General features: G+C 40.8%; 1 long non-coding RNA gene across 1 annotated transcript in view; it reads right to left on the bottom strand.

Moving 5' to 3' along the window:
* Positions 1 to 15496, bottom strand: part of LOC116570137 — an 85313-nt gene extending 69817 nt beyond the window's left edge. Inside the window, exons 1-3 of the long non-coding RNA XR_004277292.1 lie at positions 15365 to 15496; positions 14947 to 15001; positions 5068 to 5218 (exon numbers count right to left, since the gene is read on the bottom strand). This is a non-coding gene — a long non-coding RNA (uncharacterized LOC116570137). The remainder of the gene's footprint in view (positions 1 to 5067; positions 5219 to 14946; positions 15002 to 15364) is intronic.
* Positions 15497 to 16091: the final 595 nt, after the last annotated feature.

Below are 16091 nucleotides of genomic sequence, written 5' to 3'. Positions count from 1 at the left end.
TTTTATTATTGTTGTTTATTAGGGATAAAGGAGTAAAGCAGGAGAGAAGGCCAATACAAGATGGCCACTGCCAGATGAGCCTCATTTCAAGCTCATGGAAATGCCCCCAGGCGATCTGCTTTTCAGGTAGAGGGACCAATTGTCCTGGTTTTCATAGGACTGAATTGCAGAGGATTTCCCAGGACATGAGACTTTGAGTACTAAATCCAGGAAAGTCTCAAGCAAGCCAGGGTGAGTTTGTCTTCCCTGGTCTCAGGACTGCCTTCCGGGGAGAAGGTGATGCTTTTCCCAGAGGTTAAAAAGTTTCTGGCAATGCCAGATGCCTTTCCCAGAGTTTAAAAAGTTTCTCCCACAGAGGGCTCATTTCCCCCGCAGTATCTCTGGGCTGCACATGTGTGGGCATCACATGGGCTCTACAGCAGAGTAAACAGGGAAGTCCCAGGGTAGAGGAGAGAGTCATGCAACATGGGCCAGGGTAAGACACTATCAGAGTGAACCCACAGGAGGCTGGCATCCACACAACGGTGGTTACCATAGCAGCAGTGTGAGTAAGAGGTGGTGAGGCTGAGAAAATCCAAGTGGTGCATGCTTCACCCCTAACTTAAAGATAGTAGTCCAGGTAATCTTCTACCTTCCCTTTGTGAGCTCTCAGGAGTGTGCAACAATCAGCTTCGTGTCTTGGTCCCCTCCCCATGTCCACCACAAATACAGCAGATAAGTATTCTTAAATTATAAAAACCCTAAATATCAACTAGGGGATAGAAGAAAGATATCCCAAGATTGTAAGGGATTACAGGTCATCAGTAGGTGGACATCTTTAATAGACATGCAAACACTAAACAACAGAAAGTTGCAACCAGATCTAATGCAGAAGCAATGAGAACAGAGTATTAACTAGAGTTGCTCTGACTCCAGATCCCTCACCTCTTAATCTCAGAATTCTAAACTGCTCTTTTTTTTTTTTTTTAAGATTTTATTTATGTTTGTTTATTTAACAGAGAGACAGAAAGCGCAAAGCAGGGGGAGCAGCAGGCAGAGGAAGAAGCAGGTTCCCCACTGAGCAAGGAGCCCGAAGTGGGACTCGATTCCAGGACCCTGAGATCATGACCTGAGCCAAAGGCAGATGCTTAACCAACTAAGCCACCCAGATGCCCTCTGGAATTGCTCTCCTAACTCAATTTGAAGCCACTGGATGCTCTTGCCATGATACCCACATGCCTCCTCAGCATTAAAGCAGCAGCTAAAAATCACAGGAGTGGATGAGACTGCCCAAAAGAAAGTCTATAGAATGACAAGGGCTGTAAGACAAGGATGGATCCTGAAGAGCACTAACACTTTTAAAGAGATCAGTTGAGAAGGAGCCCACAAAGGAGACAAGTAAGAGTAGGATCAGGAAAATTCAATGTTTTGTGTACCAAAGTTGTAGTACCAAAATGAAAGACTCCTCAAATGCAGGAGGGAAAAAAAGTTAAGTCAGAAAATACTGAAAAGCTTCTAAAAGCTATTAGGGGTTCCTGGTGTCCTTAGAGAAACCTAGGTGGGGGCAGGAGGCAGAGTGCGGTGAGTTCAGGAGTGAATAAGCAGTGAGGAAGTAGGAATAGTGAATACTCACTACTCTTTAAAGAAATCTGGATAATTAGCAAACCAGCTGAAAAGCAAGAAGACAAATGTTGGAACAAGGTCCTAGAGCTAGCTGGAGGGAATGAAAGAGGTCCAGAGTGTAGGTGAGTAAGACTGCCCTTGAAAAGAATAAAGAGCATCCTGACAATGAGAAAAAGAGAATGATGTTGGATTTGAGGGTAGGAAAGTGGGGGGAAGACTGGAGGGTAACACTTGATGTCTCAGTTGTTCCATGAAGTAGGACATAGAGAGAGGAGTATGAGAAATTAAAAATGGGGTATGAACAGTTGTTCAGAGAAATGGAAGGATAAGTAAAAGGAGAGACAAGTGGTCCTAAGAGCCTAGCTGATATTGAAGACCTTGAATGTGTTGTTATACATAGTGATTTGTTCATTCATTCATTTGTTAATTCTCCCATTTTGGGCCACATCAATGATTGTTGGTTCCCAATAGAAACATCAGTCAATGACCTAGTTTTGGTCATACAGATATATGTGAGAGTTTCATGAAGATCAGAACTCCATGGTGTCATCAAGGATCATGACTCCATCAAGGTCACACCTACCAGCTGATCTTATCCCCCACCTCAACGTCCACTGTCAGGTAGATGCTGATGACCTCCAAATCACTAACCCTAGTTCAAATCTTCCCCTGGGATTTAAGATGAGCACATACCCAATAGATACCTCAATCTCAACATATCCAAATCCATACTCACCAACTTCATCCCTAAACCTTCTCCAGAAGGAGAGTGCATCTCCCTAGAGATATCCTTGTGTGCACAAGGGTATCAGGTTTCCTTTTCAATATCTAATTCTTTGCTTGGTGCTAGAAATTCCATCTCCAAAGGCTCCCCATTCAGGTTGAGAATCATAACATTCAGGGGCTACACATGGCCTTACCCCCCTGAAGCCCCAAAGATATGTTTAAATATTATTTCTTGACTCCCCTAGAAAGACTGCACCCTCACACCATGACTAACTATAGTGGCCTACAATTAACCAACACCACCCAGCACTGAAGGTGTCTTCAAGAAACAGTCCAAGCACCAGCTCAGGGGTCCTACCAAAGAACTGATGTCAGTACTTGAGATCAAGGAACAGAACAAACAGATCTAAATTCATACCATCACCTTATCTTGGCCAACTGTATCCAACCTCCCAAAGCCAAACTACAGACACAATTCCACTGTAAAATAGTTTAGACCAGAGCCCTGCTGGAATGACAAATGGATTTCATCCTCTCTACCAGCTCTGATGGATTAACAATTGCGCCTCAAGTTGTCAAGTTTTGTGGAACCTTGACCAGACTCATCAGGAAGAAGTGTGCTAATCAATTGGTCATGTTTGCCACAGGGACAGGCATGAAGTACAAAAGAACTTCACATATGAAAAGGCATCATTAGACTGTAAGCCTTCCAGCGGACCTCAATTAAAGACTTGCAAGTCTTAATACTGGTCATGGAGCATTTGGTTGTTTTATGGGCGCATGTTCATTCATTCATTTGTTCATCTGTATTTATTGAATGTATTTATTGAATGTCTACTATGAACCAGATACTGGCCTGGCCACTAGGAGCACAACTGTAAATAAGACAAACAAGATCCCTGCTCTCATAGGGCTTTCATTTTAGCAGGTGTGTAACAAATAAGAAAACATTAGTTAAAGATAAGTGCTACACAGATCATTAAAGCAAGATGATGTGATTCAGATTATCTAGGTGACTCCCTTTGATCAACTGTGTGTCAGGGAAAGATGAGAAATGATCTGGAGAGAGTTCCAGGCAGAGGGAACAGTTAGTATAAAAACTTTAAGGCAGGAAATAATTTGTGTTCAAGGAATGGAAAGAAGTCCAGAGTAAATGATGAGGAAGAGACTGGTTCAAAAGATGCTGGAGAGATAAAGAGAAGCTGGATCACACAGAGCTTTGTAGGCCAGGATGCGGAGTTTAGACAACAAATCTTGGTGCTTTGAAAAATATTTAAGGGTCTTAAGCAGAAGAGTTGACATGATCTGATTTATACTTTAAATTAATTGCTCTGGTTGCTGAGTGGAAAATAGACAGTAGAGGAAAAGGACAGAGACAGGGAGACTAGTTAAGAGGCCACTATAGTAATTCATGAAGAGTTGATGTTGGCTGGGACCAAACGTCAGAGTGCTCCAAGTCCTGACTGTAGATCCCCTTCTCTACGTCTTCTACTGGTGATCTCTTCTGGTCCAAAACTTTGGAAACACTCTATGCAGTGGTGTCTCCCAAAACTCATCTTCTGCTCTGCCTACCTCTTGGACCTTGACTCATAAATACCCAAACTCATACTGAGTATCTCCACTTGGGTGTCTAATGTATCTCAGACTTAACTTGTACCAAATCAAACTTTTGATTCTTCTCACCCTTAAACCTCTTCTTCCCTCTGCCTTCCCTAATCCAGTAAATATCCATTCACACAAATTATCAGAGCTAAAACCTTCAGATATGTCTTTGATTTCTGATTTTCTCATCCTTCATACCACCTCCTGTTGTCTTTCCCTAGAACTTACCAAGCATTAAAATTTTACATCATCATCACAGAGGAGGAGATCACACAAGGGAAGATGAAACAAAGATATGAGGTGGAGAGGCCAGCATGTCGGATGGCTCATTCATGTGGATGTTGAAGTCATCAGGAATGAGGTCATGAAAAAGAACAGACAGGAAGACAGTATGTCAGTGCTAAAGATACTAATGAATGAGGGTAAAGAGTGCATTAACATGTACTTTAAAGGAGCGAAGTTTTGAGGGAAGAGGGAGAAGAAACAGATTTGGAATCAGCAGTAGAAAGCAAAGAGGCCCTACCTAACCCAACCCACTTGCCCCACCTACCCCACCCCAGACCCTCGGGTAGCCAATGTTTAAGAGGAAAGACTCCCTCCGGTTAAAAGGATTATAGAAGAAATGGTGTCACAAGTAGACATCCAGTTTTCACTTGGTACAAAAGGGGAAGTGAATTTAGAGAAGAGGTTGAGGATATTGGGGAAAGTATAATTAACATCCACGAGTTCACAAACCCACAGGTAAAGAGTCTGGGAGCACCAGAAAGGGTGGAAAATGGAGTCAGACTAGAGATTACTTAGAGTAGCACAGGGATTAGGATCCCACTGACCTCTGATTTTGGGTTTCTGGAGATAATTGAGGTAAACAGAACTATGGGGAATCAGGATTTCCTAGAGAAAGATGGCCTTGAGACAGAAGGCTCATGGCTGTGGGCAACGATCTTCTGTGCTGATGAGAGGTGTAGAAAGCACAGAGTGTGTGCCTGAAGGGATTGTTCTCCTAGGGGGTCTTCACTGTGAAGGCTTTGGGGAGAGTCTATCTACCCTGATACTGGATCCTTAGAGGCAACTTTGCTCTCAGGTGATGCAGTGCTATGGTAATCTGGAGTACAAGATACACTGAACCTGCTACTTTACCTGTGGGTGGTTCGGTGGTGTGGAACAGCCTCCAGACTCTCTCGCAATGAGTGCCATTAATGTAAACACCACAGTGACTTCTCAGTTAGAGTTTGTAGATCCATCCTCAGATTTTCAGGAAGAACTGTAATTCTTCTATCTTGATAATAATCTTAATAAAAAAAAAATAAAATCGTAATCTACATCACCTACGGGTAAGTTTACCAGAGAAAACCCAGGACTCACAGTTAAATCTGAATTTCAGATAAACAACAAATACTATTTTAGTATAAATATATCCCAGATATTGCATAGGACATATCTAAATACTAAAAAATTATACTTTACCCCGAACTACTGCCACATCATTATCAGTGCCTGTATTAGTCAGCATTCTCCAGAGATCCACAGGATGAGTGAGAAAGCTGGTGACCCAGGAAAGCAAATGATGTACTTCCAAGTCCAAAGGTCTGAGAACCAAGTTATTTGATGGTATAGTTCTGGTCTGAAGGCCAACAGGCTTAAGATCCACAAAAAAGCCAGTATCACATTTCAGAAGAAATCAGGCAGAAAGAAATCTCTCTAACTCAGGAAAGTGTTGGCCTTTTAAACGGGTCCATTAGATTACTATCCTTAGTTTGAGAAACACATTTACAATATAAATGAGTTTTTTTTTAAGATTTTATTTATTTATTTGACAGAGATCACAAGTAGGCAGAGAGGCAGGCAGAGAGAGAGGAAGGGAAGCAGGCTCCCTGCTGAGCAGAGAGCCTGATGCGGGGCTCCATCCCAGAACCCTGGAATCATGACCTGAGCTGAAGGCAGAGGCTTTAACCCACTGAGCCACCCAGGGACCCTATAATGTAAATGAGTTTTGACCCTTTTGGGGGAGATTTGCATTTTGGAGCATTTCATTTGTAGAATTCATTGAACTAGATGCTATTAAACCTTTTTGTTCTTTTAAGATTTATTTATTTATTTTAGAGAGAATATGCGGGCGAGGGGGAGGGGCAGAGGTAAAGAATCTCAAGTAGACTACGGCTGAGCAGGGAGGCCCATGCAGGCTCTATCCCAGGACCCTGAGATCATGACCTGAGCCGAATCAAGAGTCACATGCTTAGCCAACTGAGCCACCCAGATGTCCCTAAATTCTTTTAAATAATGATTTGAAAAGAGTGCATACACCATGTGCTATGCTGACTTGGAAAATGGTACCCATGCATATTTCCTCTCAGATATACACAAGCATTTTATTTTATTTTATTTTTTTTTTTTAAAGATTTTATTTATTTATTTGACAGAGAGAGATTACAAGTAGGCAGAGAGAGAGAGGAGGAAGCAGGCTCCCCGCTGAGCAGAGAGCCTGATGCGGGACTCGATCCCAGGACCCTGAGATCATGACCTGAGCCGAAGGCAGCGGCTTAACCCACTGAGCCACCCAGGTGCCCCTACACAAGCATTTTAGCAAATAAAAGGCTCTGAGAAATCCAACAGAAAAAAATGTCAAATACTTCCAGCAGTGTTTCCCAAGCTTATATGAGCAAAGAATATCTCTTCCACTTTTTTCTTTGAAAAATCAGTTTTAAAAAACACTCATCCATAACACTACCCAAAATAGGGATACTCTATTTAACATTTTTGTAACAAGGACCCCCCTATTAAACCAGTGAAACCTATGGGTATCTTAGACTAATGTATTTAAATGCATAAAATAAAATATAAAGAATATAAATGAAACCAATTATATGGAAATACAGCTTTCAAAATAACTTTTTTTTTTTAATGGGATTACCCAAGGAAAGAAGGAGGAGGGAACTAAAGGGGGGTGCCTGGGTGGCTCAGCGGGTTAAGCGTCTCCCTTCAGCTCAGGTCATGATTCCAAGGTCCTGGGATCAAGCCCTACATTGGGCTCCCTGCTCAGCAGAGACCCTGTTTCTCTCTCTCCCTCTGCATGCTGTTCTGCCTAGTTGTACTCTCTATCTCTCTCAAGTAAAAAAATAAAATCTTTTTATACATATATATATTTAAAGATTTTTATTTATTTATTTGACAGACAGAGATCACAGGTAGGCAGAGAGGCAGGCAGAGAGAGAGAGAGGAGGAAGCAGGGTCTCCGCTGAGTGGAACCCGATGTGGGCCTCGATCCCAGGACCCTGGGATCATGACCTGAGCCGAAGGCAGAGGCTTTAACCCACTGAGCCACCCAGGCGCCCCAATAAATAAAATCTTTTTTAAAAAATTAAAGGAATAATGGCCAAGGGCCACATATTGTATGATTTAATTCATATGAAATATCTAAAATAGGCAAATCTATAGAGACCAAAAATGGATGAAAGGGGCACAGTGGAGGACAAGAGCTAAAAAAAAAAGAGGGTTTCTCTTTGGGATAATGAAATGCTCTAAAATTGATTGTGGTGATGGGTGTCCATCATCCATACCTATAGTAATATACATTTATTTAATAGTACACTTTACTTGGGTTAGTTATATAACATGTGAAGTATATATATCTCAATAAATCTACTTTCTAAATTATGATAAAAAATTTTCCAATTATGTTGAAAATTATAAATGCACACAGATCCAAGAAGCCAAATAAATCCCAAACAGAAGACATATAAAAACGACACCAAAACATATCATAAACACATGGCTTAAAACAAATGATAAAGAGAAAATCTTGAAAGCAGTAGGAAACACATTATACACAGTGGGAAAAAGAGATGACTCAGATGTATTGTTGAATGCAATGAAAGTTAGAAGACACTAGAGTAAAATCTTTATATACAAAAGGAAAAACTGTCAAGCTAGCATTCTATACACAGGGAAATTATCCTTCAAAGACAAAGGCAACATAGTGAGCTTCCACCTCACACCATTAGGATGGCTACTATCCAAACAATGGGAAATAGTAAGTGTTGACAAGGACCTGGAGAAATTGAAACCCTCCTGCCTTGCTGGAGGGAATGTAAAATAAAGAAGCCACTGTGGAAAAAGGTTGGTGGACCCTCAAAAAAATTAAACATGAAGTTACCAATATGATCTAGTAATTCCACCCCTAGGTATATATCCAAAATAACTGAAAACAGGTATTCAAACAAAAACTTACACAATATATCTATAATCAAAAATAATGTTTTGGGGGGGGCGCCTGGGTGGCTCAGTGGGTTAAAGCCTTTGCCTTCGGCTCAGGTCATGATCCCAGGGTCCTGGGAGCAAGCCCCACATCAGGCTCTCTCCTCCATGGGGAGCCTGCTTCCTCCTCTCTCTCTTTCTGCCTGCCTCTCTGCCTAGTTGTGATCTCTGTCTGTCAAATAAATAAATAATATCTTTTTTAAAAAAAATAATAATGTATTGGGGCGCCTGGGTGGCTCAGTGGGTTAAAGCCTCTGCCTTCAGCTCAGGTCATGATCTCAGGTCCTGGGATCGAGCCCCACATTGGGTTCTCTGCTCAGTGGGGAGCTTGCTTCCTCCTCTCTCTCTCCCTCTCTGCCTGCCTCTCTGCTTACTTGTGATCTCTCTCTGTCAAATAAATAAATAAAATCTTTTAAAAAATTTAATTAAAAATGATGTATTAAATCAATGTGATACATTACGTTAATAAAAGAAAGGACAAAAACCATATGATCCTCTCAATAGATGCAGAAAAAGCATTTGACGAAGTACAGCATCATTTGTTGATTAAAACTCTGCACAGCGTAGGGATGGAGGGTACATACCTCAATATCACAAAAGCCATCTACGAGAAACATACAGCAAGTATCATTCTCAATGGGGAAAAACTGAGAGCTTTTCCCCCAAGATCAGGAACACAGCAAGGATGTCCACTACCACCAATGCTGTTCAACATAGTACTAGAAGTCCTAGCCTCGGCAATCAGACAACAAAAATAAATAAAAGGCATTCGAATCGACAAAGAAGTCAAACTCTCACTCTTTGTAGATGATATGATACTTTATGTGGAAAACCCAAAAGATTCCACCCCAAAACTGCTGGAACTCATACAGGAATTCAGTGAAGTGGCAGGATATAAAATCACTGCATAGAAATCAGTTGTAGTTCTATACACCACCAACAAAACAGAAGAAAGAGAAATAAAAGAGTCAATCCCACTTACAATTACACCCAAAACCATAAGATACCTAGGAATAAACCTAACCAAAGAGGCAAAGAATCTGTAATCAGAAAACTATAAAGTACTCATGAAAGAAACTGAGGAAGGCACAAAGAAATGGAAAAAGATTCCATGTTCATGGACTAGAAGAACAAATATTGTTTAAAAGTCTATACTACCTAGAGCAATCTACACATTCAATGCAATCCCTAGCAAAATATCATCAGCTTTTTTCACAGAACTGGAAAAATAATCCTAAGGTTTGTATGGAACCAGAAAAGACCCTGAAGAGCCAAAGGAATATTGAAAAAGCAAACCAAAGTTGGTGGCATCACAATTCCAGACTTTAAGCTCTATTACAAAGCTGTCATCATCAAAACAGTATGGTACTAGCACAAAACAGACACACCGATCAGTGGAACAGAATAGAGAACTCAGAAATGGACCCTCAACTCTATGGTCAACTAATCTTCAACAAAGCAAGAAAGAGTATCTAATGGAAAAAAGACATTCTCTTCAACAAACGGTGTTGGAAAAATTGGATAGCCACATGCAAAACAATGAAACTGGACCATGTCTTTACACCACACACAAAAATAGACTCAAAATAGATGAAAGACTTCAATGTGAGACAGGAATCCATCAAAATCCTTGGGGAGAACACAGGCAGCCAACTATTTGACCTCAGCCACAGCAACTTCTTCCTAGAAACATCACCAAAGACAAGGGAAACAAAGGTAAAAATGAACTATTGGGACTTTATCAGGATAAAATGCTTCTGCATAGCAAAGGATACAGTAAAAAAAACAAGAGACAACTGACAGAATGGGAGAAGCTATTTGCAAATGACATATCAGAGAAAGGGCTAGTATCCAAATCTATAAAGAATTTATATTGTTCCATTTTTCCCTCTCTTCCCCCCTGCCTCTCAAATTCCTTGTATCAGAGAGATCATATAATAATTGTCTTTCTCCGATTGACTTATTTCGCTTAGTATAATACCCTCTAGATGGGACGGGGAGGGAGACAAACCATAAGAGACTCCTAACCTCAGGAAACAAACTGAGGGTTGCTTGGCGGTGGGGGTGGGGGTGGTTGGGAGGGATAGGGTGGTTGGGTAATGAACACTGGGGAGGGTATATGCTATGGTGGGTGCTGGGAATTGTGTAAGACTGATGATTCATAGACCTGTACCCCTGAAACAAATAATATATTATATATTAATTAAAGTTTAAAAATAAAAAATAAAAAAATAAAGACCTTATCAAACTAACACCCAAAGAACAAATAATACAATCAAGAAATGGGGAGAAGACATGAACAGACATTTCTGCAAAGGAGATATCCATATGGCCAACAGACATGAAAAAGTGCTCAACATCACTCAGCATTAGGGAAATACAAATCAAAACCACAATGAGCTACTACTTCACACCAGTCAGAATAGCTAAAATTATTAAGTCAGGAAACAACAGATGTTGGCGAGGATGCAGAGAAATGGGAACCCTCCAACACTGTTGCTGGGAATGAAAGCTGGCGCAGCCACTCAGGAAAACAGTATGGAGTTTCCTCAAAAAGTTGAAAATAGGGGCGCCTGGGTGGCTCAGTGGGTTAAAGCCTCTGCCTTCAGCTCAGGTCATGATCCCAGAGTCCTGGGATTGAGTCTTGCATCGGGCTCTCTGCTCAGCAGGGAACCTGCTTCCCTCTCTCTCTCTGCCTGCCTCTCTGTCTACTTGTGATCTGTCTCTCTGTCAAATAAATAAATAAAATCTTAAAAAAAAAAAAAGTTGAAAATAGAGCTACCCTATGACCCAGCAATTACACTACTGGGTATTTATCCCAAAGATACAAATGTAATGATCCAAAGGGGCACCTACACCCCAATGTTTATAGCAGCAATGTCTACAATAGCCAAACTAAGGACAGAGCCCATATGTCCATTGACAGATGAATGGATAAAGAAGATGTGGTATATATATACAATGGGATACTATGCAGCCGTCAAAAGAAACAAAACCTTGCCATTTGCAATGATGTGGATGGAACTAGAGGGTATCAGACTAAGCAAAATAAGTCAATCAGACAAAACAATTATCATATGATCTCACATATATGTGGAATTTAAGAAACAAGGCAGAGGATCATAGGGAAAAGAGGAAAAAATGAAACAAGACAAAACCAAAAACAAAGAGAGGGAGACAAAGCATAACAAACTCTTAATCTCAGGAAACAAACTGAGGGTTGCTGGAGAGGATGTGGGTGGGAGGAGTGGCTGGATGATGGACACTGGGGACGGTATGTGTTGTGTGTAAGACTCATGAATCACAGACTTGTACCCCTGAAACAAAAAATATATGTTAATAAAAAAATAGTATCAATCAATAAATTAATAAATAAATGCCTCTGGAAATAAAAGATGTATTGTACACTTAAAAATTTGGTTAAGAGGTAGATCTCATGCAAAATGCTCTTACAATTTTTTTTTTTTCAAAAAAAATATATACAGGGGCACCTGAGTGGCTCAGTGGGTTGAAGCCCCTGCCCTCGGCTCAGGTCCTGATCCTAGGGTCCTGGAATCGAGCCCCGCATCAGGCTCTCTGCTCAGCAGGGAGCCTGCTTCCTCCACTCTCTCTCTCTCTGCCTTCCTCTCTGCCTACTTGCGATCTTGGTCTGTCAAATAAATAAATAAAATCTTTAAAAAAATATATACACAAATGCTCATAGTAGCAGTATTCACAAAACCCCAAAAGGCAGAAACAACCCAAATGTCCATCATCTAATGAATGGATAAACAAAATTGATATATCCATACAATGTGATATTATTTGGACACAAAGAGGAAAGAAGTACTGATACATGCAACAACAAGATGAACCTCAAAAACATTATGCTAAGTAAAAGAAGCCAATCATAAAAAACTACATGTTGTATTATTCCATTTATTCCATATTCCGTTATGAAATATCCGGAATAGGCAAATCCATAGAGACAGAATACAGATTACTGACTGCCAGAGGCTGGGAAAGAGGGATGGCCAGTGACTTCTTAAAGAATATGGGGCTTCCTTCCAGGGTGATGAAAATATTCTGCAACTATGGTGGTGATGGCTCACAATATTATGATTGTACTAAATACCACTGAACTACATAGTTAAAAATAGTTAAAATGAAAAAAAAATAGTTAAAATGGCAAATTTTATGCTTGTGCATTTTATCACAATTTTAAAACCCAGAATGACATACACTGCAGACTTACTAAAATGATTAAAATTAAAAAGACTAAAGGGACAATTATTGGCAAAGATGCGGGAGAATGAGAAACCTCTACCATAGATCACTGGTAGGAATGTATGTTACTATTACTTTGGAAAACAGTTTGGTGGTTTCTTCTTTTTCTTTTTTCTTAAAGATGTATTTATTTATTTGAGAGACAGAGTGCGTGCATGCACAGTGTGGGGAAGGGCAGAGGGAGAAGAAAAGAGAATCTTGGGTTTTTTTTTTTTTAAGATTTTATTTATTTATTTGAGAGAGAGAGTATAAGCAGGGGGAGCAGCAGGGAGAGGGAGAAGCAGGCTCCTGTTGAGCAAAGAGCCTTACATGGGGCTTGATCCCAGAACCCTGGGAGCATGACCTGAGGCAAAGGCAGATGCCTAACCAACTGAGCCATCCAGGTGCCCCAAGAAGAGAGAATCTTAAGCAGACCCAACGCTGAATGCAGAGCATGAGAAAGGGCTTGCTCTCACAGCCCTGAGATCACCACCGAAAGCAAAAACAACATGCATGCTTAACCCACTGCAACACCCAGGTGCTCCAGTTTGGTGGTTTCTTAAAAAGTTCAAGGTACACCAACTACTACATGATTCAGCCATTCTTTTCCTAGGTATCCCAACAGAGTGAAGGCATATGTCCAAACAAAGACAAAGACTCATGCACAGATATTTATAGTAATTTTACTGTTAATAGTCAAAAACTGGAAACAACCAAAGTCCATCAAGAGAGGAATGGATAGAGGTGCCTGGGTGGCTCAGTGGGTTAAAGCCTCTGCCTTTGGCTAAGGTCATGATCCCAGGGTCCTGGGATTGAGCCCTCATTGGGCTTTCTGCTCAGCAGGGAGCCTGCTTCCCTTCCTCTCTCTCTGCCTGCCTCTCTGCCTACCTGTGATCTCTGTCTGTCAAATAAATAAATAAATAAATTTTTTTAAAAAAGAGAGAGAGAGAGGAATGGATAAACTGTGGTATATCCATACAATGGAATATTATTCAGTAATATAAAACATAAGTTATTGGCACATGCAACAATCTGGAAAATCTCAAAAGGATTTTACTGAATGATGAAAAGCCAGATTGAAATCAGCACACACTGTATGATTCCATTTATATAAAATTTTAGGAAATGCAAATTAAGCTACTGGGACAAAAGCAGGTCAGGGGTTGCCTGATGACTAAGTGATAGGGTTGGGTTGGTGGGAAGGGACAGGGAAAGCAAACACAAGGAAAGTTTTATAATTAATTATAATTTATAATTAATAATACCATAATTGTAGTAATCATTTCATAGGTATATGCATATGCCAAAACTTATCAAATTATACATTTTAAATATGTGGAATTTGTTGCATTTGAATGATTTTTTTTTTAAAGTATCTTCCATGTCCAACATGGGCCCTGAACTCACAACCCTGAGATCAAGACTTGTATGTTCTACCTAGTGGGCCAATCAGAAGCCCCTAAATTATATCTCAATGAAACTCTTAAAAAACATTTTTCAAAGTATATGTGATGAGATGTTTAGGGACAAAAAGATAAATTAAGTTTATATTTCTTACTACAGTATGCAGTTTTAATATCTTTGTCTTTAAAAGATTTAAATCTTGTTCTAAAAGATGGAAGTTATGTTTAAAAAATTGACTAGGCACTTAATGTTTTAGATTGATTGCTCTATGGATAATGTATTGGTCGGAATAGGCTAGATTAAGCCACAGTGACAAACAGACTAAATCTGAGTAATTTAACACCATCAGGGTTTATTTCTTACTCACTCTATAACAGTTGACAGGAGATTACATTCATGGTAATCTCTCTGAGACCCAGGCCAAAAGTTCCAATATTCTGAAGTGTAGCCTCAATGCAGCTGGAGGAGAGAGAACTAACTGGTGGAGGGCCGGCCACTGAACCCTCCAGCCCACAGAGTACTGCTTTACTCCAAGAGGCCAGGGGAGTGTATGTCTCCATATACCCAAAAGTAGAGGAGAAATAGATACTGGTGAACATTAATAATTTACCACAATTTCCCATGACACTAAAAATTATTTCCACACCGACATATGACAAAGGAATTGAAACAATGTACTCCCGTGAGCCAGACATTCCACCCAGAAAAGGTAGAAGAACTGCCAACTCCGTCAACACTTACATGTCCTCTATTCTTGCAATATGTTGAACAGAAAGACAAAATTCCAGGTAACCCAGGGACAGCTAAGTAGCAACTCAATTTGACTTTTAAAGTCTCCTAACTGCTAGAAAATCAGCTCTTTTACACTTTCTTTGCATGCCATCAAATACCTCTACCGCTCATTCAGTAGCTGCCCCCTATTATGCCCTTGCGTTGAAAACCCATCAGGTGTCATCTTCACTCAAAAGGTCTAAATAAGGTAGCATGGGAACACAGAAGAGAACAATGAGGTTGTTTTTTGTTTTTTTTTTTAATGTTTTAAACTCTAATCTAGCCACTTTTTTCTGCTTTTATGATACAAATCTGGGTCCCCACCTTGCCAACTGGGCAGCTTACCTGCTCCATAGCCATAGGCAAATCCCTTCACCTTTCTGAAGCTCAGTTTCCTCACCTGTAAAACGGGAATAATAAGGCTTACCTCCCAAGATTGTTGTGAGAACAAGAATGAGATCATGTCTATGGAAATGCTTTGTAAACTGTAAAGTTCTGTGTCAGTCCAAGTTATCACCACCATCACCATCATCATGGCTGTCTTGCACTGCCTAGAAGGGAAGCCCCAGGGTTGGGGAAGGCCCAGAGGAGAGAGGGGCTCCCAGCCTGACCCTAGACTCTGCAGGAATCAGGGCCTCTCTCTAATTAACTCTTCCTGGCAAAAGTTCCTTGCTGGACATGTTTGCCTACCAGTGAAAAGCTAGGTGAAGTTTCCAGGGGCCGCCCACTGGCCCTGACACACGGGGGAGGAATGGTGACTCACCAGACCTGTAACAGCCTCACTGACAGGTCTCTTGGCCTGATGCCTGGCACGGACTGTAGAATGCTGGCAAGGACCATCAGGTTTTCAAGAAAAAAAAGAAAGAGAGGAAGATGGAAAGAGGGAGGGGGGAAAAGCAGAGAAATAAAGGAGAAGAAAGGCACAAAAAGGTAAAAGGAAGAAATGAAGGAAAAGAAAGCAGAATGTTGTTACTAGGGACTGGGAAGGGGAGGAGGAAAGAAGTTGTTATTTGATGGCTACAGTGTCAGTTTTGCAAGATGAAAAAGTCCTGGAGATGGGCTGTACAGCAATGCGGGTGTGCTTAACACCACTGTACACCTAAAATGATAAATTGTATGTTATTTGTTTTGCCACAATTAAAAACAGATCTTAGAAAATTTTTTTTTAAAGATTTTATTTATTTACTTGACAGAGAGAGATTACAAGTAGGCAGAGAGGCAGGCAGAGAGAGAGAGGAGGAAGCAGGCTCCCTGCTGAGCAGAGAGCCCGATGCGGGACTCGATCCCAGGACCCTGAGATCATGACCTGAGCCGAAGGCAGCGGCTTAACCCACTGAGCCACCCAGGCGCCCAGAAAATTATTTTTTTAAAGTAAAGAAAGGATAAAGGAGAGGTAGGAAGGAGAGAGGGGAGGAAGGTGAGGAGGAAGGAAGCGGTGGACGGAGAAGGGTGAAGGGAGGAAAGAAAACGAAGGAAGAAGAGAAGAGGGG

This window comes from Mustela erminea, chromosome 12 (assembly GCF_009829155.1).
Source record: "Mustela erminea isolate mMusErm1 chromosome 12, mMusErm1.Pri, whole genome shotgun sequence".
Lineage (NCBI taxonomy): Eukaryota > Metazoa > Chordata > Mammalia > Carnivora > Mustelidae > Mustela > Mustela erminea.
This window is presented reverse-complemented; position numbering and strand designations above follow the sequence as displayed.